Source organism: Ranitomeya imitator, chromosome 4 (genome assembly GCF_032444005.1).
Source record: "Ranitomeya imitator isolate aRanImi1 chromosome 4, aRanImi1.pri, whole genome shotgun sequence".
Taxonomy (NCBI): domain Eukaryota; kingdom Metazoa; phylum Chordata; class Amphibia; order Anura; family Dendrobatidae; genus Ranitomeya; species Ranitomeya imitator.
In genome coordinates, this window is record NC_091285.1 from 88,182,305 (window position 1) to 88,208,257 (window position 25,953).

Here is a 25,953-nt window from a genome sequence, read left to right on the forward strand (position 1 = left end):
TCTTCCTAAGAACCAGCTAATGGTGCTCGAACTCAGATAGGCAGCAGAAGGTCCGCAGGAAAAAAAAATTGCTAGGCCACGGGCCAGCCGTAGTTACCGAAAACCCACAGTCCTACAGGGGGAGCTTGTCCTATTGGCACTATGGAACCAGCCTTGATTGCCAGCTCACGCAGCGCACATAGGAAGCACCTAAACTGCAGACACCATAGAGTCGGCTAACCCGACCACAACATGAGAGGACAACGTATTGGAGGCAAAGTGACCTTGACACTACCCAGAAACAGCTGGCGTGCTGGAACCAGGCTGGGCAGGAGGGAGTACCCATGCAAAAGACACTGCTGAGAACCAGCTGATGGTACTGGAACCAGGATGGGGCTGAAGGTACAAGAGCCAATGGAACTACCAAGGACCAGCTGATGGTACTGGAACCCAGTTACTAAGCAGGAGGTTCCCGTGCCAGAAAGCACTACCAAGGACCACCAGACGTTGGTGGAACTCGGATACCCAGAAGGAGGCAACTAAGCCAAATGCTCTGCCTGGAACCAGCTGATGGTACTGGAACAAGGATGGGAAGCAGAAGGTACAAGAGCCAATGGAACTACCGAGGACCAGCTGACAGTACTGGAACCCGGTTACAAAGCAGGAGGTACCCGTGCCAGAAAGCACTACCAAGGACCACCAGACATTGGTGGAACTCGGATACCCAGAAGGAGGCACCTAAGCCAAAGGCTCTGCCTGGAACCAGCTCACGATACTGGAGCCAGGGGGACCTATTCAAGCTTGTCTTCTTAAGAACCAGCTAATGGTGCTGGAACTCAGATAGGCAGCAGAAGGTCCACAGGAAAAAAAATTGCTAGGCCGCGAGCCGCCCGTAGTTACCGAAAAAGTCCTATTGGCACTACGGAAACAGCCTTGATTGCCAGTTCCCGCGGCCCACAAAGGAAGCACCGAAACTGCAGACACCATAGAGTCAGCTAACCCGACCGCAACACGACAGGACAACGTATTGGAGGCAAAGTGACCTTGACACTACCCGGAAACAGCTGGCATGCTGGAACCAGGCTGGGCAGGAGGGAGTACCCATGCCAAATACACTTCTGAGCAGCAACTGGCAGTGTGGAAGCCCAGGGATTACATGAGAAGCAGAGTGTAGGCTGAGGCCTAATTGGATCAAGTTGACAAGGAACCTTTAACCCCCCAGGCGTTTGCAACTTAAAGAGCCACCTTGTGCAGAACTAATGCTGCACAAAGAAAAGGTGGCTCTTTTAATTATGCTCTTTGCAGATGCTGAAGTTAACACTTATAAAATGTGTCCCCTCATACCTTGAAACCGTCCCAGAGGCATGACTTTCCTTCTTAATGAGATGCAGCACAGCCTTCATTCATACCCCCTTGGCGCCGGGAGCCGCCTCCTCAGCGATGTTTGAGTCTGTCCCGGAGCCTGCGCTGTTATGTTATCTCTTGGCCATGCGTAGTTAGTGCTTCCCGTCTTCTGACTTGATTTGTTGTAAGAAGATGAGTGAGAGGCAAAGATATGAACTGCGCATGCCCATGAATCCCAGCCCCGCAGTGTGAATAAATCAGAAGACACTGCGGGGTGGGATCTCAGGCAGGGCGGCCGTACAGGCGCAGCAAGCCTGACAACAAATGAATCAGAAGACGGGCAGTGCTAACTGCGCTTGGCCAAGGGATAACATAACAGCGCAGGCTCCGGGACAGATTCAAACAAAGGTGAGGAGGCGGCGCCCGGCGCCAAGGGGGTATGAATGACGGCTGGGCTGCGTCTCATTACGAAGGAAAGTCCCGCCTCTGGGATGGTTTCATGGTTTGAGGGGCCACATTTTATAAGTGTTAAGTTCAGCGTGTGCAAGGAGAATAACTAAAAGATCCACCTTGTCCAAATGCAGCATTAGTGCTGCAGAAGGTGGCTCTTTCAGTTACAAACGCCTGAGGGAGGACAGGTTCCCTTTCATTTCTGTAATAGTGTGAGTGTGGAGGGAGCAGGAGAAATTGCCGGATACACAGCTGGGGATCAGCTGACGTTACTGACACCCAATAACACGGCAGCAAGTGTTGTATGTGCAGACAGCACTTCCGGGCAGCAACTGGCAGTGTTGGAGCCCAGGGTCAATGCAAGAAACTGAGTGGAGAACTTGCCGCACACACAGCATGGGAGCAGCTGGCATTACTGAACCCCAATAATAGAGGAGCAACTGTTGACTGCGCAGACAGCACTTCTGGGCAGCAACTGGCGGTGTTGAAGCCCAGGGTCAATGCTAGAAACTGAGTTGAGAACTTGCCGCACACACAGCAGGGGAGCAGCTGGCGTTACTGAACCCCAATAACACAAGAGCGAGTGTTGACTGTGCAGACAGCACTTCCGGGCAGCAACTGGCAGTGTTGGAGCCAAGGGTCAATGCAATAAACTGAGTGGAGAACTTGCCGCACACACAACATGGGAGCAGCTGGCGTCACTGAACCCCAAAAACAGAGGAGCAACTGTTGACTGTGCAGAACAACAAAAAAAATGGAGTTCTATACAAAATTATTAGAATACCAATATATTTTTATTACATGAAAAAGTTTAACAATAACTTAAAAATCAATGCAAAAGAAGCAAGGAGACCCTAGTATAAGACATCCTAATCCCAGGCACGGGAATGTGTGATGTCACCATGGTATTAGTAAAAAGCACCAATGCTGATACAAAAAGGTATGGTGTACAGCCGTGTGTAACTGGCTGGCATTAGCATATAATATGAAACACCATACAGCAATGAGTGGCGATAGTTTCCATATAAACAAGTGTCACCCACACAGGGAGGAAACAAAGCAGTTAAAGTGCATACAAGGTGCAAAGTATCTTACCAATGGTGTAAATAACCAGCACCTGGGACCCTGGATAGACCCCAGGTGCAGTGTTGGCATAGGTATATTGATGACATCTTTTTTATTTGGCAAGATAGCGAGAGCAGTATCGTTGAATTTGTGGGTCAGCTCAACTGCAATCCATACAACATCAGGTTAACATACAAGGCACATAGACAGAAAATTGATTTTTTAGATATCTGTATAGAGGTGGATGAGATGGAGACGCTGCATACAGATGTATTTAGGAAGGCTACTTCAGTCAATTCCCTGCTCCAAGCGTCCTCTTCTCATACCACACATACTATTAAAGCAATCCCAGTTGGCCAGTTCCTCAGGATGAAGCGGATTTGTTCAACTGAACAAAAATTTGAGGCCCAATCTGAAGATCTTAAGAATAGATTCAAAGCCCGCGGCTACAGCAATCGCTGTATTAAGCAAGGATATAGTAGAGCCAAAAAGACAGATAGATACCAGCTGTTGTATAAAAAAGAGAGGAAAACCACATCTGACAACAACAATAGATTTAGCTCCACATACAATTGCTACTGGAAACGTATGCAGGAGATAATAAATGCCCATTGGCCAGTACTTCTCACTGATTCTGTTTTGGCGTCAAGCATCCCTCAAAGACCGTGTTTTACAGCAAAACAGGGTAAAAGTCTTAGAGACTTATTGGTAAAAAGTCACTATGTGGCAAAGACTATTAATCCCCTTAATCCAACTAATAGAGGTCCAGCTTGGGGATGCCATCCTTGCGGCGATTGCCTGGCCTGCAAGGAAAAGAATCCGATAAGGGGCACTCACTTCACGTCGTCATGTGCAAAGAAAAAATTCCAGATTCGACATCATATCTGCTGTAGCAGTACTTTTGTTATATATCTGGCCACATGTCCTTGCTCCAAAATATATGTTGGGCTCACGTCGCGTCAGCTTCGTGTTCGTATGAGAGAGCACGTAAGGGACATCAAAAATGCATGTAAAGCTGAGGACGTTAGTGCCTTCAAAACCATCCCTAAACATTTTCATATGTTTCATGGATGCGATCCCACGGGTCTACGGATCATTGGGATCGATCAGGTACATGGTGGTAATAAAGGAGGGAACATCAAACGTTTATTGGCACAGGTAGAATGTAAATGGATCGTGATTTTGGATTCCATGTCTCCTGTGGGACTAAACGAGAAAATTAGTTTCGCCCTTTTTCTATGAGAGTCCTGTTCTCCTATGTCCTCTTCATGTGCAGAAGGTGACAAACAATTCTTGTCTGTTTTTATATATTTTAAAAATATTTTTTTCAGTATTTTTACGTATTTTTTCTGTTTGTTTATATTTTCTTACTTTCTACATCCCTAGAATTGGTTTTCCAAACTCGGTGCGGTGTGGCTACCTTTAGTGATATATAAAATATCTGAAAATAAGTACAATAACATCATTGAACTGTATCAGCGGATATGATGATATATCAAAATATTAAACTTTTTCATGTAATAAAAATATATTGGTATTATAATAATTTTGTATAGAACTCCATTTTTTTGTTGTTTTGATTATCAGGAGTATACTTTACTATCCCAAAATACCTACATGGATAGAATCAGATATTCATTTGAATCTCTATATGTTTCATGTGGGATCCATGTTATCTCTGCAAGTGTGTTTATGTTGACTGTGCAGACAGCACTTCCGGGCAGCAACTGGTGGTGTTGGAGCCCAGGGTCAATGCTAGAAACTGAGTGGAGAACTTGCCGCACACACAGCAGGGGAGCAGCTGGCGTTACTGAACCCCACTAACAGAGGTGCAACTGTTGACTGTTCAGACAGCACTTCCAGGCAGCAACTGGCGGTATTGGAGCCCAGGGTCAATGCTAGAAACTGAGTGGAGAAATTGCCGCACACACAGCAGGGGAGCAGCTGGCGTTATTGAACCCACACTAATACAGGAGCGAGAGTTGATTGTGCAGACAGCACTTCCGGGCAGCAAATGGCGGTGTTGGAGCCAAGGGTCAGTGCAGGAAACTGAGTGGAGAACTTGCCGCACACACAACAGTGAAACAGCTGGCGTTACTGAACCCCAAAAACAGAGGAGCAACTGTTGACTGTGCATACAGCACTTCCGGGCAGCAACTGGTGGTGTTGGAGCCCAGGGTCAATGCTAGAAGCTGAGTAAGGAACTTGCTGCACACACAGCAGGGGAGCAGCTGGCATTACTGAACCCCAATAACAGAGGAGCAACTGTTGACTGCAGACAGCACTTCCATGCAGCAACTGGCAGTGTTGGGGCCCAGGGTCAATGCTAGAAACTGAGTGGAGAAATTGCAGCACACAAAGCAGGGGAGCAGCTGCCATTACTGAACCCCAAAAACAGAGGAGCAAATCTTAACTGTGCAGACAGCACTTCCGGGCAGCAACTAGTGGTGTTGGAGCCCAAGGTCAATGCTAGAAACTGAGTGGAGAACTTGCCGCATACACACAGCAGGGAAGCAGCAGGCATTACTGAACCCCAATAACAGAGGAGCAACTGTTGACTGTGCAGACAGCACTTCTGGGCAGCAACTGGCAGTGTTGCAGCCAAGGGTCAATGTTAGAAACTGAGTTGAGAAATTGCCGCACACAAAGCAGGGGAGCAGCTGGCGTTACTGAACCCCAATAACAGAGGAGCAACCTTTGACTGTGCAGACAGCACTTGCTGGCAGCAACTGGCGGTGTTGGAGCCCAGGGTCAATGCTAGAAACTGAGTGGAGAACTTGCCGCACACACAGCAGGGGAGCAGCTGGCATTACTGAACCCCAATAACAGAGGAGCAACTGTTGACTGTGCAGATAGCACTTACGGGCAGCGACTGGCGGTGTTGGAGCCCAGTTTCAATGCTAGAAACTGAGTGGAGAACTTGCCGCACACACAGCAGGGGAGCAGCTGGCATTACTGAACCCCACTAACACAGGAGCGAGAGATGACTGTGCAGACAGAACTTCCGGGCGGCAACTGGCAGTGTTGGAGCCCAGGGTCAATGCTAGAAACTGAGTGGAGAACTTGCCACACACACAGCATGGGAGCAGCTGGCGTTACTGAACCCCAATAACAGAGGAGCAACTGTTGACTGTGCAGACAGCACTTCCGTGCAGCAACTGGGGGTGTTGGAGCCCAGAGTCAATGCTAGAAACTGAATGTAGGCCAAGGCCTAATTGGAGCTAGTTTAATATCGGTTGTAGTCTTAGTGTGTAGGGAGCTGGAGACATTGACTGCACAAACAGCACTTCCGGGCAGCAACTGACAGTGTTGGAGCCCAGGGTCAATGCTAGAAACTGAGTGGAGAACATGCCGCACACACAGCAGTGGAACAGCTGGCGTTACTGAACGCAACAAACAGAGGAACAACTGTTGACTGCAGACAGCACTTCTGGGCAGCAACTGGTGGTGTTGGAGCCCAGGGTCAATGCTAGACGCTGAGTGGAGAACTTGCCGCAAACACAGCAGGGGAGCAGCTGGCATTACTGAACCCCCATAACAGAGGAGCAACTGTTGACTGCAGACAGCACTTCCGGGCAGCAACTGGCGGTGTTGTAGCCCAGGGTTAATGCTAGAAACTGAGTGGAGAACTTGCCGCACACACAGCAGGGGAGCAGCTGGCGTGACTGAACCCAAGTAACACAGGAGCAAGAGTTGACTGTGCAGACAGCACTTCCATGCAGCAACTGGCAGTGTTGGGGCCCAGGGTCAATGCTAAAAACTGAGTGGAGAAATTGCAGCACACAAAGCAGGGGAGCAGCCGGTGTTACTGAACCCCAATATCAGAGGAGCAACTTTTGACTGTGCAGACAGCACTTCCGGCAGCAGCTGGCGGTGTTGGAAGCCAGGGTCAATGCTAGAATCTCAGTGGTGAACTTGCCGCACACACAGCAGGGGAGCAGCTGGCATTACTGAACACCAAAAACGGAGGAGCAAATCTTAACTGTGCAGACAGCACTTCTGGGCAGCAACTAGTTGTGTTGCAGCCCAAGGTCAATGCTAGAAACTGAGTGGAGAACTTGCCGCATACACACAGCAGGGAAGCAGCTGGCATTACTGAACCACAATAACAGAGGAGCAACTGTTGACTGTGCAGACGGCACTTCCGGGCAGCAACTGGTGGTGTTGGAGCCCAGTCTCAATGCTAGAATCTTAGTGGAGAATTTGCTGCACACATAGCAGGGGAGAAGCTGGTGTTACTGAACCCCACTAACAGAGGAGCAACTATTGACTGTGCAGACAGCACTTCCGGGCAGCAACTGGTGGTGTTGGAGCCCAGGGTCAATGCTAGAAACTGAGTAGAGAACTTGCCGCACACACAGCAGGGGAGCATCCGGCGTTACTGAACTCCACTAACACAGGTGCGAGTGTTGACTGTGCAGACAGCACATCCGGGCAGCAACTGGCGGTGTTGGAGCCCAGGGTCAATTCAAGAAACTGAGTTGAGAACTTGACGCACACACACCAGGGGAGCAGCTGACATTACTGAACCCCAACAACAGAGAAGCAACTGTTGACTATGCAGACAGCACTTCCGCGCAGCAACTGGTGGTGTTGGAGCCCAGGGTCAATGCTACAAACTGAGTGGATAACTTGCTGCACACACAGCAGGGGAGAAGCTGGCGTTACTGAACCCCACTAACAGAGGAGCGAGAGTTGACTGTGCAGACAGCACTTCCGGGCAGCAACTGGCAGCGTTGGAGCCCAGGGTCAATGCTACAAACTGAGTGGATAACTTGCCGCACACACAGCAGGGGAGCAGCTGGCGTTACTGAACCCCACTAAGACAGGAGCGAGAGATGACTGTGCAGACAGAACTTCCGGGCAGCAACTGGCGGTGTTGGAGCCCAGGGTCAATATTAGATACTGAGTGGAGAAATTGCCGCACACACAGCACGGGAGCAGCTGGCGTTACTGAACCCCAATAACAGAGGAGCAACTGTTGACTGTGCAGACAGCAATTCTGGACAGCAACTGGCGGTGTTGGAGCCCAGGGTCAATGCTAGAAACTGAATGTAGGCCGAGGCCTAATTGGAGCTAGTTTAATATTGGTTGTAGTCTTAGTGTGTAGGGAGCAGGAGACATTGACTGTGCAAACAGCACTTACGGGCAGCAACTGGCAGTGTTGGAGCCCAGTGTCAATGCTAGAAACTGAGTGGAGAATTTGCTGCACACACAGCAGGGGAGCAGCTGATGTTACTGAACCCCAATAACACGGCAGCAAGTGTTGACTGTGCAGACGGCACTTCCGAGCAGCAACTGGCGATTTTGGAGCCCAGGGAATAAAGGAGAAGCAGAGTGTAGGCTGAGACCTAATTGGAGCAAGTTGAAAGGGAACCTTTAAACCCCCAGGTGTTTATATCTGAAAGAGCCACCTTGTGCAGCACTAAACACTTATATAAAATGTGTCCTCTCATACCGTGAAACCGTCCCGGAGGAAAGACTTTTCTTCATAATGAGATGCAGCACAGCCATCATACATACCCCCTTGGTGCGGGGCGCCACCCCGTCAGCATTGTTTGAATCTATCCCGGAGCCTGGGCTGCTATGTTAAACCTTGGGCATGCGCAGTTAGCGCTGCCCATCTTCTGACATGATTATGTGTCAGGCTGACTGTGCCTGTGCAGCCACGCTTCCCGCAATCCCGCCCTGCAGTGTCTTCTGATTTATTTACACTGCGGGGCTGGGATTCATGGGCATGCGCAGTGCATATCTTCGCCTCTCACTCATCTTCTTCCAGCTTCTTCAGACTGTGCGGCGTCATGGCCGTGGCATGCGATTAGGGATCAGCTGACGTGGCACAGTCTGAAGAAGGCGGAAGGAGATGAGTGAGAGCCTGAGGCAAAGATATGCACTGCGCATGCCCATGAATCCCAGCCCCACAGTGTGAATAAATCAGAAGACACTGCAAGGCTGGATCTCGGTCAGCGCGGCCGCACAGGTGCAGTCAGCCTGACAACAAATGATCCTTGGCTAGATGAAGAGAATGGGGCATCAGACTGCGCTGCTCGCCTGTCAGGATAATGTACCAGAGAAGTCCAAATAGAAGTAATAGAGAATAGACTTTATTTCTACGCGTTTCGTGGTGATCACACCACTTCCTCAGGACAGTCTATACACATACACATACAGGGTCTTGTATTTATAGCAAAAGAAGGCACATGGAGACGTCTCCTTTCAAAGAAAAAAAAAAAAAAAACACAAACAAGAAACACCACACCCAGTGGGTGGGGAATCTGACCTAAACACATATTCAAACATATATGTACATCATAAAACACACGAAACAATCATAAAATATAATTCAGTAAAGCACTTAAAACCATTGCTCATACATGTAAAAATCTAAATACAAAAAAACACATTAAAAAGAGTAGTCAAGCAAATGAATAACTTTTACAAGCTAGGCAAGTGCTAGAACCTACAGTGTTAAAACATTTATTCTTTGTCAGGACCCTGCCACTGATGTTTTGAACCATTGAGCCATGGGTGGGGTGGTTTGGATTGGATTGTTTTGTTTGGTGGTAGTTTTACAAGAGTCTGTGAAATCAAAGAGATAACAGTGGAAAGAAAAAAAAAAAAAAAAGGAAAGAATCCCTGAGAATTATTTTTTATTTTAATTTTTTCCTTCAATTGAACAAATCAGTTGTTTCGTTGAGTCCATGGGGATATATGGTATTCAGCTTGTGAATCCAGAAGATCTCTTTTCTGTTGAGAGTCTGGACTCGATTGGGATTATCAAGGGGGACATGGTCAATAGGGATCACCCTGAAGGATATCCTTTTGTTGTGATACATTGCATAATGCCTGGAAAGGCCATGCTGTAAAAATCCTTCTTTTATATTATACCTGTGCGAGTTTATTCTTTTATGCAGCTGTTGCGTTGTCCTGCCCACATATAATTTCTTACATTCGCATATAATGACATAGATGACAAAACTGGATTGGCAAGTCAAATGGTATTTGATTTGAAACTCATCTGAATTTCCACTGTCTGATGAAAAAGTTTTTGCATCATGAATGATGCTTGAGCAACATAGGCATCTCGGGATGCCACATCTATAGGAGCCTTGTCTGGGCTTTTTTGTAGAGGGATTGAGATCCTCTTTTTTCTTTAGCCGGCTGGGGGCCAACATGTTTTTCAATGTTGGGGCCCTTCGAAACGTTATCAGGGGATTGCTAGGAAGAAGCTTCCCCAATATGGGATCATTGAGAAGTATGCCCCAATGTTTTTTCAAAACCAAGCGAATTCTCTTGTTCTGGGCTGAAAAAGTGGTAATAAAATTGAAGCTGAACTTAGTATCAGATGCAGATTTTTTTGTTTTTATATTATTAGAGATTAAGTCAATCTGTTCTATTTTTTTGCTTTCAGAGAAGGCTCTATGGATCAATATTTTGGGGGAACTTCTCTCAAGAAATCTATGTGATAAAACTTGATTGGTTAATGAAATCTATATCCATACTGCAGTTCCTCTTGATTCTTTTATATTGGTTGAGTGGAATATTCCTCAACCATTTGGTGTAGTGTCCACTTTGATAATGGACATAACTGTTCGAATCCACAGGTTTGAAGTAGGTTCTTGTATGAATTTTTATATGGTCATGAAAAAAAGTGAGGTCAAGGAAGTCAACTGTGTCAGGGTTTACTACAGGGGTGAAACCCAAACCCCAGGTGTTGTCTTCAATGCTCCTGAGGAATGACCCCACATCATCCTTTGAATTATCATAAATAAAGAATAAATCATCTATGTAACGTTTGTAAATGATGATGTTGGGTGCATGTATACTGCTGTATATGAAAATGGACTCGAAGATGGCCATAAACAAATTTGCATAAGTTGGCGCCACCTTCGAGCCCATTGCGGTCCCAAGTATCTGATGGTATAGAGTATCTTGAAAGGTAAAAAAATTATTATGGAGTATGAACTGCATGCTTTCATATAAAAAATCTTTTTGTCTAGATGTCAAAGGTGGATCAATGTCTATGAAGGTTTTAAAACACACCAGTCCCAAATCATGTGGGATGCTGGAATAGAGTGCGGATACATCCATGGAAATAAAAACAAAAGTGTTCTTCCATGGGATGTCCTTCGTAAGTCGGATTAGATGACTGGAGTCCCTCAAGTAACTGTGTAGTTGGTCTACATGTGTGTGCATCACTACATCCACATAATTTGCAAGGTTTGATGTCAGGGACCCTATCCCTGAAATTATGGGTCTCCCAGGGGGCCTTTTAGCATCCTTGTGGATTTTTGGAAGGTGATAGAAAAAAGCAATCGGGGGATTGACAACTCTTAAAAAAATTTTCTCTGATTTATTCAGAATGCTCTGTCTATCAGCTTTTGATATCAAAGCGTTATAAGCAATAACTGCATTATTATATTGAGTGTTATCAACCTTATTGTAAGTCTTGGGGTCAGATAATAGTCTAAATGCTTCTGCTAGATAATCCCCCCGATCCTGTACTACTATTCCTCCCCCCTTGTCTGCCATGCGGATGACAAGGTCTGGATTGCTCTTTATGGATTTTAATGCCTCTTTTTCTTTTGGGGTGAGATTGGATTCCCCCTTGCTATGTGTCAAAATTATTTTGTCCAGGTCGTTTGAAACAAGATCAGAGAAAGTTTTCAGATGGTGGCCCTGACTTTGGATGGGGTAAAAATTAGACGTTCCTTTTAATCCTGTATGATTAATAGGATCTTCCGTTATTTTTGTGCTCTGGAGTTGGTTTTCTTTGGAGAAATGTCGCTTAAGTGTTAGCTTTCTTATAAAGGACTGAAAGTCCATGAATAGATCTATGTCTCTAGTGTTATAGGTGGGGCAAAAAGAAAGACCTTCCTTTCTGTAGGAGAGAGGTTTCTGTAAAGGAAAGGTTATAACTGGATAGATTGAAAATATTGTTACTTTTTGTGATAGAACCATTGGTAGCTGTATCCATGTCATTTCCATTTGTTGTAATTTTTACCCCATCCAAAGTCAGGGACACCATCTGAAAACTTTCTCTGATCTTGTTTCAAACGACCTGGACAAAATAATTTTGACACATAGCAAGGGGGAATCCAATCTCACCCCAAAAGAAAAAGAGGCATTAAAATCCATAAAGAGCAATCCAGACCTTGTCATCCGCATGGCAGACAAGGGGGGAGGAATAGTAGTACAGGATCGGGGGGATTATCTAGCAGAAGCATTTAGACTATTATCTGACCCCAAGACTTAGGGTACCGTCACACAGTGCAATTTTCATCGCTACAACGGTACGATCCGTGACGCTCCAGCATCATAACAATATCGCTCCAGCGTCATAGACTGCTGTCACACTTTGCAATCTACGACGCTGGAGCGATAATTTCATGACGTATGTGCGATGTAGAAGACGTTGGTTACTATGCGCACATCGTATACGATATATGTTACACCATGTGATCATGCCGCCACAGCGGGACACTAGACGACGAAAGAAAGTTTCAAACGATCTGCTACGACGTACGATTCTCAGCGGGGTCCCTGATCGCAGGAGCGTGTCAGACACTGCGATATCGTAACTATATCGCTCGAACGTCACGAATCGTGCCGTTGTAGCGATCAAAATTGCACTGTGTGACGGTACCCTAACAATAAGGTTGATAACACTCAATATAATAATGCAGTTATTGCTTATAACGCTTTGATATCAAAAGCTGATAGACAGAGCATTCTGAATAAATCAGAGAAAAAATTTTTAAGAGTTGTCAATCCCCCGATTGCTTTTTTCTATCACCTTCCAAAAATCCACAAGGATGCTAAAAGGCCCCCTGGGAGACCCATAATTTCAGGGATAGGGTCCCTGACATCAAACCTTGCAAATTATGTGGATGTAGTGATGCACACACATGTAGACCAACTACACAGTTACTTGAGGGACTCCAGTCATCTAATCCGACTTACGAAGGACATCCCATGGAAGAACACTTTTGTTTTTATTTCCATGGATGTATCCGCACTCTATTCCAGCATCCCACATGATTTGGGACTGGTGTGTTTTAAAACCTTCATAGACATTGATCCACCTTTGACATCTAGACAAAAAGATTTTTTATATGAAAGCATGCAGTTCATACTCCATAATAATTTTTTTACCTTTCAAGATACTCTATACCATCAGATACTTGGGACCGCAATGGGCTCGAAGGTGGCGCCAACTTATGCAAATTTGTTTATGGCCATCTTCGAGTCCATTTTCATATACAGCAGTATACATGCACCCAACATCATCATTTACAAACGTTACATAGATGATTTATTCTTTATTTATGATAATTCAAAGGATGATGTGGGGTCATTCCTCAGGAGCATTGAAGACAACACCTGGGGTTTGGGTTTCACCCCTGTAGTAAACCCTGACACAGTTGACTTCCTTGACCTCACTTTTTTTCATGACCATATAAAAATTCATACAAGAACCTACTTCAAACCTGTGGATTCGAACAGTTATGTCCATTATCAAAGTGGACACTACACCAAATGGTTGAGGAATATTCCACTCAACCAATATAAAAGAATCAAGAGGAACTGCAGTATGGATATAGATTTCATTAACCAATCAAACGTTTTATCACATAGATTTCTTGAGAGAAGTTCCCCCAAAAATTTGATCCATAGAGCCTTCTCTGAAAGCAAAAAAATAGAACAGATTGACTTAATCTCTAATAATATAAAAACTAAAAAAATCTGCATCTGATACTAAGTTCAGCTTCAATCTTATTACCACTTTTTCAGCCCAGAACAAGAGAATTCGCCTGGTTTTGAAAAAACATTGGGGCATACTTCTCAATGATCCCATATTGGGGAAGCTTCTTCCTAGCAATCCCCTGATAACGTTTCGAAGGGCCCCAACATTGAAAAACATGTTGGCCCCCAGCCGGCTAAAGAAAAAAGAGGATCTCAATCCCTCTACAAAAAAGCCCAGACAAGGCTCCTATAGATGTGGCATCCCGAGATGCCTATGTTGCTCCAGCATCATTCATGATGCAAAAACTCTTTCATCAGACAGTGGAAATTCAGATGAGTTTCAAATCAAATACCATTTGACTTGCCAATCCAGTTTTGTCATCTATGTCATTATATGCGAATGTAAGAAATTATATGTGGGCAGGACAACGCAACAGCTGCATAAAAGAATAAACTCGCACAGGTATAATATAAAAGAAGGATTTTTACAGCATGGCCTTTCCAGGCATTATGCAATGTATCACAACAAAAGGATATCCTTCAGGGTGATCCCTATTGACCATGTCCCCCTTGATAATCCCAATCGAGTCCAGACTCTCAACAGAAAAGAGATCTTCTGGATTCACAAGCTGAATACCATATATCCCCATGGACTCAACGAAACAACTGATTTGTTCAATTGAAGGAAAAAATTAAAATAAAAAATAATTCTCAGGGATTCTTTCCTTTTTTTTTTTTTTTTTTTTTCTTTCCACTGTTATCTCTTTGATTTCACAGACTCTTGTGAAACTACCACCAAACAAAACAATCCAATCCAAACCACCCCACCCATGGCTCAATGGTTCAAAACATCAGTGGCAGGGTCCTGACAAAGAATAAATGTTTTAACACTGTAGGTTCTAGCACTTGCCTAGCTTGTAAAAGTTATTCATTTGCTTGACTACTCTTTTTAATGTGTTTTTTTGTATTTAGATTTTTACATGTATGAGCAATGGTTTTAAGTGCTTTACTGAATTATATTTTATGATTGTTTCGTGTGTTTTATGATGTACATATATGTTTGAATATGTGTTTAGGTCAGATTCCCCACCCACTGGGTGTGGTGTTTCTTGTTTGTGTTTTTTTTTTTCTTTGAAAGGAGGCGTCTCCATGTGCCTTCTTTTGCTATAAATACAAGACCCTGTATGTGTATGTGTATAGACTGTCCTGAGGAAGTGGTGTGATCACCACGAAACGCGTAGAAATAAAGTCTATTCTCTATTACTTCTATTTGGACTTCTCTGGTACATTATCCTGACAGGCGAGCAGCGCAGTCTGATGCCCCATTCTCTTCATCTAGCCAAGGATCATCACATCGGGGCTTGCAGCAGCCGCCAATGCTAAGTGCAGTGGTTGTGTCTTACACAACCATAATAGGTGAGTGAATTTATACTATCTCTCACGAATGTTCCCTTTATCTCGGATAAGACCCTATGTGTGCTCTATATTCCTTCTAGCTACCTTGACAACAAATGATGTCAGAAGACGGTCAGTGCTATCTGCGCATGCCCAAGGTTTAACATAACAGCGCAGGCTCCGGGACAGATTCAAACAACGCTGAGGAGGCAGCGCCAGGCACCAAGGAGGTATGAATGACGGCCGTGCTGCGTCTCATTACAAAGGAAAGTCCCACCTCCGGGATGGTTTCCCGGAATGAGGGGACACATTTTATAAGTGTTAAGTTCAGTGTGTGCAAGGAGCATAACTAAAAGAGCCACCTTTTCCTTGTGCAGCATTACTGCTGCACAGGGTAGCTCTTTCAGCTACAAAAGCCTGGGGGGAACAGGTTCCCTTTAATTTCTGTAGTAGTTTGAGTGTGGAGATAGCAGGAGCAATTGCCGGATACACAGCTGGGGATCAGCTGACATTACTGAAACCCAATAACACGGCAGCAAGTGTTGACTGTGCAGATGGAACTTCTGAGCAGCACCTGGGGGTGTTGGAGCCCAAGGAAACCAGGAGAAACAGAGATTAGGCTCAGGCCTACACTCGAGGCAGTTTAATATCTGTTGCAGTGTGGGTGTGGATGGAGCAGGAGAAATTGCCAGATGCACAGCAGGGGATCAGCTGACATTACTGAAACCCAATAACACTGGGTCATGTGTTTACTGTGCAGACGGCACTTCTGAGCAGCAACTGGCAGTGTTGGAGCCCAGGGATTACAGTTCAGGTGGTAGCAACATGAACACAACAGGAGACCTGGATACTGTTGCCAACCAATTATTTAATCTGGAAGAGGTGTGGCAAATTCCTGCAAGATCCAGGCCTTGTTCATTTTCAGAAAAGTAAGCCGGTCAACGTTATCGGAGGATAGTCGCATGCGACGGTCTGTTAGTATACCACCTGTGGCACTAAAGATGCGTTCCGATAATACACTAGCAGAAGGGTAAGCCATCACCTCCAATGCATACTGGCTAAGCTCTGTCCATGTATCCAGCTTAGAGACCCAAAACTTGAAGGGGAAGAGCCGTCTGAGAGTACACTGAGAAGGAAAGACATGTAGTCTGTCACCATCTGACGGAAACGTTGCCTCCTGCTGACTGGAGCTGTCTGTGATGGTGTAGACATTTGTGGCAGGCACACAAAACTTTGCCACAGTTGGGCGATACTGGTCTTCCCTTGTGCTGAGGCACTGTTTCTGCTCCCTCTTTGTGCAGAGCTTCCTCCACTGCCTTGACGCACTGAGCTGCTTTGTAAAGCACTAGCAGCACTGCTCTCAATTGGACTGGAGAAGGTGATGGACTGCACCAGTGTGTCTTGGTACTCCCGCATTTTACGCTCCCGGTTCAACGGTGTTATGAGGCTTTGAAAGTTGTCCCGGTAGCGAGGATCTAGGAGGGTGTACACCCAATTATCAGCCGTGTTGAGAATGTGGGCAATGTGGCGGTCGTTTCTCAGGCAATGCAGCATGAAATCAACCATGTTCTGCAGACTGCCAAGTGGCCAAGAAACGCTGTCCCCTGCTTAAGGCATGATCTCTGCCTGCTCTGCATCACCCCACCCTCGCTCTACATACTGACTATTGGAGAATTGTGTAACTCCCTCCTCTGGACAGATGTCTTCCTTCTCCATTGACTCCTCATCATCCTCACAAAGTGTCCCCTGCCTAGGCCTTTGTGAGGAACCACGTCGCGCAGACTGTCCAGAAGCAGATGGCATTTGTGACTCCTCATCCTCCACCTCTTCCACAACCTCATCCCTTAGGGCTTGCAGTGTTTTTTCAAGCAGGCAGAATAAGGGGGATAGTCATGCTGACTAGTGCATCATCTGCATTCGCCATCCGTGTGGAATCATTAAAGGCACACAAAACCTGGCAGATGTCCTTCATAGTGGCCCACTCTGTGGTTGTGAAGTCTGAACGGCGCAGTGCGACTTCTTTGCGCCTGATGCAGCTGGTACTCCATTACTGCTGGCTGCTGCTCACACAACCGCTCCAACATATGTAACTATGAATTCCACCTGGTGGGTAGGTCACATATGATACGATGTTCTGGAAGGCGGAATTGGCGCTCCAGAGCTGCAATGCACGATCTTGCCATGCTGGAACGCCGTAAGTGAGCACACTCTAGGCAGACCTTGTGCAGCAGTGCATCAAGATCTGGATAGTCCCTCAAAAAACTCTGCACGACCAAGTTGAGCACATATGCCAGACATGGGATGTGAGTGAGGTTGCCTAGGCCCAGAGCTGCCACCAGATTTCGGCCATTGTCACGTACTACCATGCCTGGCTGGAGATTTGCTGGCACAAACCACACGTCGCTCTCCTGCTTGATGGCATTCCAGAGCTCCTGCGCTTCGATTCCCCAAAGAAATTAATTTCAATACGGCCTGTTGAAGTTTGGCCATGGCTGTGCTCATATCGGTCGTAACAGGTCACGGGTCCATGTGGAGGTGGACTGTGACGGCTCATGCAGTGCTGATTCAGAGGAACTGGAGAATGAGGAGGAGTCAATGTGTGCAGACTGGATTCCTGCAATCCTTGGAGTTGGCAGAACACGTACAGCGGCACTCTCACGATCTGTACCCGGCTCCACAACATTTACCCAGTGAGGGAAAGGTATCATCCCTGTCCATGGTGACTGGTCCACGCATCGGTGGTGAGGTGGACCTTGCTACTGATAATGTTTAGTAGCGCATGTTTACTGTTTCCCTCCACGTGCTTTTGCAGGGCAGGGATGGCTTGCCTGCTGATATAAAAGCGGCTGGGCACGTTGAATTGTGGGACTGTCAATGCCATCAAGTTACGGAAGATGTCAGTCTCCACCAGCCTGAATAACAGCATTTCAAGGGACAGTAGTTTTGCAATGCCAGCATTCAGAGCCTGTGCTCGGGGGTGGTTTGCTGAGAATGGCCGCCTTTTCTCCCATGCCTGTGCTACCAATGGCTGTAGACTGGGCTGGGAGTGTGAGGATGACTGGGAACGTGGTGCTGTGGGTGGAATTACACTGGCTCTCTGGATAACAGTGCCAGAGGATCTTCCACGGCGATCCTGTGAGGAAGCCGGACCAGCTGTGTGTGAGCTGGAGGAAGAGGCTACAACACGAGCTGAAGAGGTGGTAGGTGCCGCTGTTGGTTGCCCTAGGTCTTCAGTGTGTTTTTGTAACTCCACCGCGTGCTTGGTCCGCACATGTTTCCACATATTTGTGGTATTGAGGTTGCTGACACTTTTCCCTCTTTTTACTTTTTTTACAGGCAAAGCAGTCTTCCCCTTCCCTCTACGTCTTTGGGCCGATCAGGGAATCTCTTCCTCAGAGCTGCTCCCACCACCTTCCTGTCCCTCACGCCATGATGGGTCAAGGACCTTATCATCTACACTATCCTCTTCCAACAACTGCTTCTCCTGGGTAGTCTCGGCAGCACAGTACGCACCAGAAAGTGGCACCTGAGTCTTATCATCAGATGCGTACTGAGGTGTGGTGACCGTAGGCACTGGCCCACCCGCCTCTTCAGATTCAGAGAGACAAAGCTGTTGGGCATCACTGCATACTGCCTCTTCTTCTGATTCTAGAATGCTGATTGGCTGGCCCCCTCTTTCCAAGCCAAGAGATTCAGAGAACAGAAGTAGAGATGAAACCTGTCCTGGGCTCTCTGACTGCCTGGTCAATTTGGCAGGTGGTGAAGAGACAGATGGGTGCTCTTCAGTGCTCTGTGCCTGAGAGGATGTGGCGCTAATTGAAGTGGATGCGTTAGCTGCTATCCATCCGACAACGGCTTCAATGTGTTTGTCCCGCAGAAGCGGGGTACGGCGAGCCCCTACAAAGCTGCGCATGAAGGACTGTTTCCTGCTAAAACTGGGGGATGATGAGTCACCGGTGCCAGCAGCAGGCACAGAATCACCACGCCCTCTCCCTGCTCCACCTCCACTCTCACGACCATGTGCCTTACTCCCTGCCTTCTTCATCTTGGTAGACTGATAAAGATAGGTAGAAAAGTATTAAGGCCTTAGTGTGCTTATTCCTGAACAGCTGCTAACAGGTATAAGAAACACTAATTTTATAAATTGTGGACTAGACTTTAATATGAGCTAATGTGACCTACACATCTGTAAAGTAGAGTGTTTGGTGAACTTTATTAACTTTTTGTTTTTTCACAGAACAGACTACAGATTGAGCTTCACTCACACAGAGACTGTGTAGACAGCCGTGAACGGCGCTGCAAGGCCCCAAAAAGCTCCTCTATGTACTCCTATATAGTGTTTTTCCACAATCTAGCAGGATACGGATGGAAACCCACTAATAGGATTAATTTGAAAAAATGTGTAGCAGGCAGCACTGATTGAAAAAAGGACAATGGAACAGTATGAGGCAGTGACGCACCCTGAGCTGACTAACACCCGCTCGGGCAGCAGAACAGACTACTGAGTGAGCTGCACTCACACAGACACCTTGCAGACAGACGTGAACAGTGCTGCAAGGCAGAAACAAGGTTCTCACACAGCAGTTGCTAAATTAGCCTGGGTAAAGCACAATGAAGCAAATCGCTATCTCTAAACTGGCCCTCAGTCAGAACACAGTGTCCTGTCCCTAACTGAATTCACAGCAGAGTGAACCCAAAATGGTGGCGGCGACTTTTATAGTGCATCATGACATCATTTCAGCAGCCAATCACAGGCATGTCAGTAGTTACATGCCTAACATGCAGAACAGGATGTGCCCACACTTCGAATGATTCCTCATTGGCTGAATTAAATGAAACTGGCTCTTTGCATTATGGGAACATCCGATTCCGGTATCCGATATTGCAAAAGTATCGGAACTCGGTATCGGAATTCCGATACCGCAAATATCGGCCGATACTCGATATTTGCCGTATCGGAATGCTCAACACTAGTAACAAGTGTATTGTGAGTCAATGGGAAATGTGAGCATTTTTCAAGCAGACCCTATAAGGAGGTCTGGGGGCAGTGAAAGTTTTGAAAAGGATGGAAAAAGTGCTTAATGGAAGGAGAACAGCATAGGGAAGATCCCTGCGTGCATCTCTGTCTCCCAGATCGCTGCTGAGGACAATGGTGTCAACTTCTACTCCACTTTAATGACTGACAATAAAACATTCAAAATCGATGGGAAATTGCAGTATACATGAAAAAAATGTTTAAAAAACTTTCTTTCCTATATAATGACTAGAGATGAGCGAATATGTTCAGAAAACAATTGTCAAACATAAATTCGAAACGAATATTGCACATTTGGATTCGTGATTGGAAAAACAAGAACATTTTCTTAAAATCGAGAAAAATTGGTAACATGTGGTAAAAATGTGGAAAAATATTTGCGTTGCCACTAAACTATTTTTAACACTTTGGCTTTGATAGCAGTGGTGTATAATGAGTGGGGGCATGTGTTTGATTAGAGGAGGGGTGGGGAGATATCAGAGGAGCGGCATTCTTGTAAAATTTATTTTTTTCTTTCTAACTTTATGTATGCACATTGCTGCAGCTAGCCAATCAGGGCACTGGAAACATCCACAATGTCCAGACGCAATGACTAGTGCCATTGGCTGCTGAAATCACAAGCCCCTCTCTATATAAAGAGTGGACATCTTGTTTTAGTGCTATTTTGTCAGTATAAAGCCGGCGTCACACTCGGCGTAGGACAATACGGTCCGTAAATTATGGCCATAATACCCAAAAAAGTCCCCAAAATAGTGGTCCATATCTCCTCCGTAGGCAGGGTGTGTCAGCGTATTTTGCGCATGGCATCCTCCGTATGTAATCCGTATGGCATCCGTACTGCGAGGTTTTCTCACAGGCTTGCAATACGGACATACAATGGATCCATGTTTGCAAAAAATCGTAACAACATATATACTGTCTATATATATATATATATATATATATATATCTCAATCACCAATATCCGAAAATTATATACACCTCAACAACAACATATAATAAAGACTTTCTCCATCTGACTTTGTTACAGGTCGAGGGTCTTCAGGTGGATTGAGAGTGGAATAAAATATTACAACAACCTGTGTGTTTATTTAATTAAAATACTTTGCAATATTGTGTGTGTGTTTTTTTAACCATTTCATGCAATTGGATTAATAATGGATAGGTGTCATAATTGACACCTCTCCATTATTAATCTGGCTTAATGTCACCTTACAATAGCAAGGTGACATTAACCCTTCATTACCCCATATCCCACCGCTACACGGGAATGGGAAAAGAGTGGCCAAGTGCCAGAATAGGTGCATCTTCCAGATGTGCCTTTTCTGGGGTGGCTGGGGGTAGATGTTTTTAGCCAGGGGGGGGGGCAATAACCATGGACCCTCTCCAGGCTATTAATATCTGCCCTCAGTCACTGGCTTTACTACTCTGGCGGAGAAAATTGTGCGGGAGCCCACGCCAATTTTTTCCGCCATTTAACCCTTTAATTTAATAGCTAGAGAGCCCAAATTTTGCACATACACACTACTAACATTAGTAGTGTGAATTATGCAAAAAAAAAATGGTGATATGAGATGGTTTACTGTATGTAAACCATGTCTCATATCATGTCGGGTTTAGGAAGGAGATCACAAAAGCCGGCAATTGAATTACCGGCTTTAAAGCTATCTCGCGCTGTATGAAATATTAAAATATATATACAGTGGGGCAAAAAAGTATTTAGTCAGTCAGCAATAGTGCAAGTTCCACCACTTAAAAAGATGAGAGGCGTCTGTAATTTACATCATAGGTAGACCTCAACTATGGGAGACAAACTGAGAAAAAAAATCCAGAAAATCACATTGTCTGTTTTTTTTAACATTTTATTTGCATATTATGGTGGAAAATAAGTATTTGGTCAGAAACAAACAATCTAGATTTCTGGCTCTCACAGACCTGTAACTTCTTCTTTAAGAGTCTCCTCTTTCCTCCACTCATTACCTGTAGTAATGGCACCTGTTTAAACTTGTTATCAGTATAAAAAGACACCTGTGCACACCCTCAAACAGTCTGACTCCAAACTCCACTATGGTGAAGACCAAAGAGCTGTCAAAGGACACCAGAAACAAAATTGTAGCCCTGTACCAGGCTGGGAAGACTGAATCTGCAATAGCCAACCAGCTTGGAGTGAAGAAATCAACAGTGGGAGCAATAATTAGAAAATGGAAGACATACAAAACCACTGATAATCTCCCTCGATCTGGGGCTCCACGCAAAATCCCACCCCGTGGGGTCAGAATGATCACAAGAACGGTGAGCAAAAATCCCAGAACCACGCGGGGGACCTAGTGAATGAACTGCAGAAAGCTGGGACCAATGTAACAAGGCCTACCATAAGTAACACACTATGCCACCATGGACTCAGATCCTGCAGTGCCAGACGTGTCCCACTGCTTAAGCCAGTACATGTCTGGGCCCGTCTGAAGTTTGCTAGAGAGCATTTGGATGATCCAGAGGAGTTTTGGGAGAAAGTCCTATGGTCTGATGAAACCAAACTGGAACTGTTTGGTAGAAACACAACTTGTCGTGTTTGGAGGAAAAAGAATACTGAGTTGCATCCATCAAACACCATACCTACTGTAAAGCATGGTGGTGGAAACATCATGCTTTGGGGCTGTTTCTCTGCAAAGGGGCCAGGACGACTGATCCGGGTACATGAAAGAATGAATGGGGCCATGTATCATGAGATTTTGAGTGCAAACCTCCTTCCATCAGCAAGGGCATTGAAGATGAAACGTGGCTGGGTCTTTCAACATGACAATGATCCAAAGCACACCGCCAGGGCAACGAAGGAGTGGCTTCGTAAGAAGCATTTCAAGGTTCTGGAGTGGCCTAGCCAGTCTCCAGATCTCAACGATATAGAGAACCTTTGGAGGGAGTTGAAAGTCCATGTTGCCAAGTGAAAAGCCAAAATCATCACTGCTCTAGAGGAGATCTGCATGGAGGAATGGGCAAACATACCAACAACAGTGTGTGGCAACCTTGTGAAGACTTACAGAAAACATTTGACCTCTGTCATTGCCAACAAAGGATATATTACAAAGTATTGAGATGAAATTTTGTTTCTGACCAAATACTTATTTTCCACCATAATATGCAAATAAAATGTTAAAAAAACAGACAATGTGATTTTCTGGATTTTTTTTTCTCAGTTTGTCTCCCATAGTTGAGGTCTACCTATGATGTAAATTACAGACGCCTCTCATCTTTTTAAGTGGTGGAACTTGCACTATTGCTGACTGACTAAATACTTTTTTGCCCCACTGTATATGTCTCAATTACATATATATATATATATATATATATATATATATACATATTCTATGTGTACACATTTATTCTACCTATTCTATTGTAATTCAATCAGATGGGTAACCAATTGTATGTAAAATAAATTCTGTCTAGCACTGTTTACCAAAACAAATCCTCCCAAGAAATTTGTGCAAAATGACAATATGCTATAAAATAAATATTTTATTGAAGAAATAATAATATTAAAATATATGTCAAATAATTAATATAACAGCTGATAGAAGCACATATAATAATCAATATATAGGTATAGGAACATACAAACAATACATAAATATAAACTGCCAGGCGATGCAAAAAAAATATTAAAATATAAATAGCAGACACAGAGAACCCCTAAAAAATATATAGTGACAATATAGAATATCTACAAAATTAATATATATATATATATATATATATATATATCTGTGCAGCAGCACCAATTCATAGAATATTTTTACCACACAATGTATACAAACCAAAGTGCACTAGTGCTGAACAAATATAATACATATGTGTCCTATTAGGAATAAATACGGTCAAAAAAGTCTAATAAGGTGCCAATAAATAGATTAATAAATAAATAATAAATATATAAATAAAAAATATATATAGATAAAAATTCCACTAAAGTGCAATAATATGTGCAATATTGCAAAACCTATATTAAACACAAGGTGTGGAAAAAACCTCAGAAAAAGTGCTGTAGTGCGAAAGTGCTGACAAAAAGTGTATTCTATTTAGGGGCAACCTATATAAGACACTCTGGGAGCCTGAACAATGTCATGGTGCTACAAACACTGTGAATATATCCTATAAGGGAACCATCTATATAAGACACTGTTGGAGACCTACAAAGTGTCATAGTGCTAAGTAAAGTAAAACTGCAAACACCTAGCAGAGAATATAATCAAAAATATGCAGCGTTCCTCATACCTAAATGCTCCTTGATCCCTACGTACGTTTCGGCGTTTAGCCTTCTTCCGGGGGCGTATACAATCTAGCCCAGGGCGTGCATATTTATACTAATGTGTTGTGAATTCTGTTTTGGAACTCCCTCCTGTGGTCGTGAATGGTACTTCGGCGGGTTCTGTCCATGGACTCCCTCTGGTGGCTGTGAGTGGAGCTGCTGTTTCTGAGGTTCCTTACACAGGTGACCTGGTTTATTCTTCGGCTGGCTGCTCTATTTAACTCCACCCAGATTGTTACTCCATGCCACCTTCAATGTTCCAGTACTGGTTCAGTTCGCTCTTGGATCTTTCTGGTGACCTGTCTATGCCAGCAGAAGCTAAGTCCCTGCTAGTTTATTTTGTTGTTCTTGTTTTCTTGTCCAGCTTGCTAATATGATTCCGTCTGGCTAGCTGGAAGCTCTGGGATGCAGAGAGGCACCTCCGCACCGTGAGTCGGTGCGGGGGTCTTTTTGCACACTCTGCGTGGTCTTTTGTAGTTTTTTGTGCTGACCGCAAAGCTACCTTTTCTATCCTCTGTCTGTTTAGGTAGTCTGGCCTCCCTTTGCTGAAACCTCTTTCATTCCTGTGTTTGTGTATTTCATCTTACTCACAGTTAATATTTGTGGGGGGCTGCCTTTTCCTTTGGGGAATTTCTCTGAGGCAAGGTAGGCTTTACTTTCTATCTCTAGGGGTAGCTAGTTCTTAGGCTGTGCCGAGGCATCTAGGCCTGTTAGGTACGCTCCACGGCTATTTCTAGTGTGTGTGATAGGATTAGGGATTGCGGTCAGCAAAGTTCCCACTTCCCAGAGCTTGTCCTGTGAGTTTAACCATCAGGTCATTCTGGGTGCTCCTAACCACCAGGTCCATAACAGTACAGGTGGCCCAAAGTATTAATGCATCTCAATAGAGGGATAAGAGAAGTTCTGAGACCTTTTTGTTTTCTCTGCAGTGTGTTTTGTCTTTCTTTTCCCCTTTACCTCTGGGTGGTTCAGGACGCAGGTGTAGATATGGACATTAAAGGCCTGTCCTCATGTGTGGATCATCTCACTACAAGGGTACAAAGCATTCAAGATTTTGTAGTTCAGAATCCGATGTTAGAGCCTAAAATTCCAATTCCTGATTTGTTTTCTGGGGATAGATCTAGGTTCCTGAGTTTCAAAAATAATTGTAAACTGTTTCTTGCTTTGAAACCCCGCTCCTCTGGTGACCCCGTTCAACAAGTAAGAATCATTATTTCTTTGTTGCGTGGTGATCCTCAAGACGGGGCATTTTCCCTTGCGCCAGGAGATCCTGCATTGCGTGATGCAGATGCGTTTTTTTCTGGCGCTTGGATTGCTTTATGATGAACCAAATTTAGTGGATCAGGCAGGGAAAAACTTGCTGGCTTTGTGTCAGGGTCAGGATGAAGCGGAGGTATATTGTCAGAAGTTTAGAAAGTGGTCTGTGCTTACTCAGTGGAATGAGTGTGCCCTGGCGGCAATTTTCAGAAAGGGTCTTTCTGAAGCCCTTAAGGATGCTATGGTGGGGTTTCCCACGCCTGCTGGTCTGGATGAGTCTATGTCCTTGTCCATTCAGATCGATCGGCGCTTGTGTGAGCGCAAAGCTGTGCACCATTTGGCGGTGTTCTCTGAGCATAGGTCTGAGCCTATGCAATGT